Raw genomic sequence first — 5,533 nt, 5'->3', positions numbered from 1 at the left:
TAGCTAGCCCCAAGCCCCCAGTTTCTGCCCACGCTTCAGGGAAACGCTGGAGCCAAGAGTCAATTCCCTGATCGGGGGGCTTTTGCTCTTGATGGAGTCGGTACTCATCTTCTAAGGTGACAGTCAGGATAGATATTGGCCTGTTTTGGGAATCAGTTATCTTGGGCCCTTCTGGCTCAAAGTGGATTTGGGCCCCCATCTTTGTCAGCAAGTCCCTCCCTAGTAGAGGGCAGGGGCTCTCTGGGATGACTAGGAAGGAATGGGAGACTTTTCCCGTTCCTAAGTCTACAGTCCTCTGGGTTGTCCAGGGGTATTTTTTGATGCCTGTGGCCCCGTGCACCCAGGATGTTTTCTTAGACATTTTTCCAATTGGTTTGGTTAGGACTGAGCGTTCCGCCCCAGTATAGACCAAGAAGCGAACTGGGGACCCCTCCACTTGCAAAGTTACCCTGGGTTCGGGGAGGGGGTCCGAACCCCGTCCTCCCTAGTCAGAGTCCTGGGTAACGAGTACGGAGGTAGGGTTAGCTGGTCTCCGTTTCTTTGGGCAGTCTTTAATCCAGTGGCCACGTTCCTTGCAATAAGCACACTGATCTTTTTCTAATCCTTGCCTAGGGCCTTGCTTTTTCTGCTTTCTGTTTTGGCCATTTCCTGCCTGGGGGAAAGCTGCTACTAAGACTTTGGTCATTTCTTTGGTTGCCTTGAACTGTTTTTCTTCTGGAGTATCCCTATTATTATAAACTCGCTGGGCCATCTGAAGGAGGTCCTGAATCTGCTTTCCCTCTAAACCTTCTAATTTCTGGAGTTTTCTTTTAATATCTGGTGTTGCCTGGTTTACAAAGGACATTACTACCGCTGCCTGATTTTCCGGTGCTTCCGGGTCCATAGGGGTAAACTGCCTGAAGGCTTCCATTAATCTCTCTAAATACACAGCGGGGCTTTCTGTCTTACCTTGTAACACAGAATATACTTTAGCCAAATTGGTGGGCTTGCGAGCTGCAGCCCGGAGACCCGCCATTAGAGTCTGGCGATAAATGAGCAGTCGTCCCCTACCTTCTGCCGTGTTGTAGTCCCATCTGGGCCGGGTCAAAGGGAAAGCCGCATTAATGAGGTCAGGATTTGCAGTTGGCTGGCCGTCATCTCCTGGAACCAGTTTTCTGGCCTCAACTTGGATTCTTTCCCGCTCCTCCGTTGTGAACAGGATTCGGAGGAGCTGTTGACAGTCATCCCAGGTCGGCTGGTGAGTAAACATGACACTGTCTAACAACGAGGTTAGATCTTTGGGATTATCTGAGAACCGAGCATTTTGGGACTTCCAATTGTATAAATCACTGGTGGAAAAAGGCTAATACATGAGACGGGAGAGCCCGGTATCATCGAGCGATCCTATTTCTCTGAGAGGCAGGGCTACAGTGGAGTCAGGGAGTCGGGAAGCTTGGTCCCGCTGTACGCGGCCTCGTGTTCGGCCGGCCGGCCCCCCCAGGTTACTTTCACTCTCGGCTGCTTCCGCTTCTCGGTTTCCCTCTACGGAAGCACCACCCTGGGGGACTGGGTCCTGCGGGATAAGGTGCTGATATGGTGGGGGAAATGTGGGTTCTAACGTTAGGGGGTCCTGGCTGTCCGGCAGCACAGGGGCCGAGGGAGCAGAGGGAGTCTTTTGTCTTGTAGGTCGCGTTACTAGGACTTTGCAGGGCTCAAGGATGAATGGAGTTATCCAGGGTGGTGGGTTTTCCACAAGATCCTGCCACACTAGAATATAAGGAATTTGATCAGGATGTCCTGACTGCCCTGGCAGGAAAATCTTAGTTTTTACCTTAGTAATAATAGAGAGACAGAAAGTTCCTTCAGAGGGCCACCCTACGCCGAAAGAGGGCCACTCCGAATGGCAGAAAGTAACTAGCTTTCCCTTCTTTAGTTCTACACTTAAGTTACGCCCCCGAGCCTTCACATCCTTAAAATTGGTAACAAGGAGTGAGAGCGGCGTGCTCTGGTTGTTGCCCATCTTTGGACTGCTCCTACAAAGAGAAGGGGGGACGAAAATGAGTGTGAAGCAGAGGGGAGTATCCGACAGGTCCGGTCCTGGAGGGGGAAGAAAAGGTTTTATGTTTCGTTTTGGGCTTACACTTAACACTTAACAATAACGGACAGACAGTAATAACGATGAGCATTCGCGAGCGCGTGTCGGACTTCCGACCTGAGTCAGACGGGGCAACCAAGGATGGAGGCCCCCAGATGGGCACTGGGGAACGTCTCCCACCAGTCCCGAGTGGCTGTCTTCTAGCGCGTCCGCCAAGACCGTGCCACTTACAGAACAGACCAATACAGATTACAGATTACGGATTTCGCGAAATTTCAGGGAGACAGACAGAGACAAAGACAGAGACAGTGACAAAGCCGGCTTACCTACAGATTAAGATCCGTTGACTTGGGGGTCTGGTGGGCTTGGGGGAAATCCCGGACGAGCCCCCATTTGTTATGCCCAGACCGTTTATTCCCCGAAGAAGACCACCAGAGTCCAGAGTCAAAGCTAAGCAGCAAGGATCTTTATTACAGGTTCGAACCTGGAGCTCTCACTTGCTCGTGAAACGAGACGGGCAGGAGAGCTCCCCTACTGAGCTCCGAACAATGTTATATAGTCTAAGGAAAGTAGGCATAGAATCATTATACAAATTAGAGGTATGATTGGCTGGAGTTTGAACAAAGCGATTTGGCAAACTATGATTGGTTCCCGCCATTTCTGATATTTCAGTACAACCCTTGAGGCGGAAGAGCAGTTTTACACAAAGGCAGTTAATTATATTGCATCAGGTTGCACGACCAGTTTATGGCTATCTTGCTTAAACACACCTTGTGACCTGGCTATCTTACTTAAACATTCCTTGTGACCTGGCCTCAGAAAGAGAAACATGTACTTACAGAACTTACGAAACCTCTGGTACGTGCAAAGATTAGAGAGCAGAACAAGGGTGTAGCGGGTGGGGGGCGGGTACACATCTATCTTTGTGTCCTTTCAGTGGCTCATGCTTGTAATCCCAGCAGGTTAAGAAGCCAAGGCGGAGGATCCCTTGAGCCTAGGTGTTACAGACCAGCCTGGACAACACAGGGAGACCCCCGTCTCTACCTTCTACCCCAAAATTTAAAAAGTTTGCCAGGCATGGTAGCATGCGCCTGGTGGTCCCAGCTACTCAGGAGGCTGCGGTGGGAAGAACTCTAGAGCCCAGGAGGTTGAGGCCACAGCAAGCCACAACTGCGCCACTGCAGTCCTGCTTGGGTGACAGAGTGAGACCTTGTCTCAAAAAAATTCTTTTAATTAAAAAAAAAAAGAAAAAGGCTCTACTACTTCCTATGAAGTTCATAAAAAGATCTTACCTTTGTTTAGTCATCCAGAGTAAAGTCATAGGGCTCAAAGTCTTTCTGGAAGCAGCGAGCCAGGGTCTCCTCGTCTTCCTTACTGATCTGACACTGCCTCCAGTCAGACTTACCCGGAATATTAAGGATGGCTTCACTGGCCAGGACCTCCCTTCCAAACTGCAAAGGAAAATTCTTTTTAATTCTGTGGAAAAGCTTTTCTCCTGTGTCAAGTTCAACATAAAAATATGCGGCTCCTGGCTGTGCAATCTGCTTGATGTGAGAGTGCTCTGGGATTTCCAACAGCTCTATCTGCTGCTCCTGGGCCTGGGTAATGAAGGCATCTTTAATGTCATCAGTAGCACAGCAGCTGACTGGGACAGGAATGACCTGTAGCTGGAGGTGATGGCTCTTATAATTTCTCTCAAATACAACACACCGTTTCCCTCGACTCTTAAAGAACCGTCTCAGTGTGGCCTTATACGTCTCCACCTCTTCTACCTCCTCTGCTGAAAGCTCCACCACTGACTGGTAGTGTCCAATGGGCAGGATGAGGACATGGTCATCAGATAAGCCTCCTTTGGCCAGGGCGAGGTAGCAATGTGTGCCGATGTTGACCACCAAATGCTTTTCCACTTCAGGGCTAGCAAGGCAAAACCAGCAGGGTCCTGGAGGCTAAGGAGGTTTGCGAGGCTGCTTTGGGTGAGGAGAAGATTTGCTATCTCTACCTGTGGATGAACGCTTCCTTCCCTGCTTTTCATTTAAATCAAAGAAAAACTGACAGGCTGATTCTTCCACAGGGGCAGAAATTTGCTTTCCTATGGATGCTTCCTGCCCAGATTTTCTGTAAGGGTTTTCAGTGACATCCGGAGGCTGTTTTACCAGTTCTGCTGCATCCATCAGCTTCAAGGGAACAATACTAAATGCATAAGGATAACTTTTTCTTTTCTGGATTTCCAACATTTGCCAGAGCTATAAACCGGGTGGCATGCTGTGCATTTTCCTGTGGAACGATACGGTTTCGATATGGAAGCCTCTCATAATAGGTATTTTCCAAAGCAGCAAAATGATATCTTGGTTTCAAGCCCATGGCAAGACTGGAAACCAAAGCAGAACCACATTTTTTGGTATCCACTTCTCCAGAAGAATTCCCAAAGTTCCCCACATACTTGGGCCACGGGGATGTGAGCAAGATATCAACACCCTTAAACTGGGAGGTTGTACACAGCATCGTTCTCAGAGAAGACACATCCTTGGGACTAAAATTATAACCTGGTACTGGCTCATTTAAGGACTCTGTGCCACTGAGGTACACAATCTGCAGCCCCGAGCTTCCAGTGAAGATACCTTTAGGACCCAGATAAGTAACGTTTTCAGCTAATTCACATCCATCAGCATCCTGGAAATATTTTACTGTTTCCTGGTTATTAGCACCAAGCACATATGTCTGAATAGGAGCTTTCTTGATGCCAGTCTTATACTCCTCCCATTCAGCATCTGGGGTGGAGCCAAAGAAATTTCCTACACACAACAGCAGATCAAAGTTTCCACTTTTCTTCTGAATTGCTCGAACTCTATTGAACAAAATATCAAACTTTCCTTCAACATCTCCACAAGCCAAGAGGCGCAGCGGTTTCTGTGCCATCTGTCCGAATAGTATGAGTTGTGACTGCCACCTAAAACTGGGAATGCAAATCTCAACTTCACTGTTATTTTTATTAAGTTGTATTACTGAAGTCACTCAGGATGCTAAGATTGTGACTTTTGGATATTTGTAGAGAACTTAGCATACTGTAAATATTAATGGGTTTTTGATATGAGGCTCTCACATTAAATGATGATAAAACACAGCAATAAAGTCAATCTCACTTATTTAACTGGAGAAGCAAAGAACACAAAGGATAAAAGTAATTCCATCATTTTAATATGTGGCCATTCTAAAGTCTATTCTTCAGTAAGAACCGAGAAATGTTATAAACCAAAGGAAAGTTGTGTATTAGTCTTCTAGGGCTGCTAGAACAAAATGCCACAGACTGGGTGGCTTCAACAACAGATATTATAATTTTTCACAGTTTTGGAGGCTGGAGCTCCAAGATGAAGGTGCTGGCAGGGTTGGTTTCTGGTGAAGCCTCTCTCCTTGACTTGCAGGTGGCTGCCTTCTTACTGTGTTCCCATGTGAGCTTTCCTT

General features: G+C 47.7%; 1 pseudogene across 1 annotated transcript; it reads right to left on the bottom strand.

The window, feature by feature from the left end:
- Window positions 1–3,370: 3,370 nt before the first annotated feature.
- LOC709316 (CWF19-like protein 1 pseudogene) lies at window positions 3,371–5,061 on the bottom strand (annotated as a pseudogene). Its single transcript, XR_013585.5, has one exon. The product of XR_013585.5 is annotated as a CWF19-like protein 1 pseudogene (transcript).
- Between the last annotated feature and the right edge of the window lie 472 nt (window positions 5,062–5,533).

The sequence above is a fragment of the Macaca mulatta genome, chromosome 2, assembly GCF_049350105.2.
Source record: "Macaca mulatta isolate MMU2019108-1 chromosome 2, T2T-MMU8v2.0, whole genome shotgun sequence".
Lineage (NCBI taxonomy): Eukaryota > Metazoa > Chordata > Mammalia > Primates > Cercopithecidae > Macaca > Macaca mulatta.
This window is presented reverse-complemented; position numbering and strand designations above follow the sequence as displayed.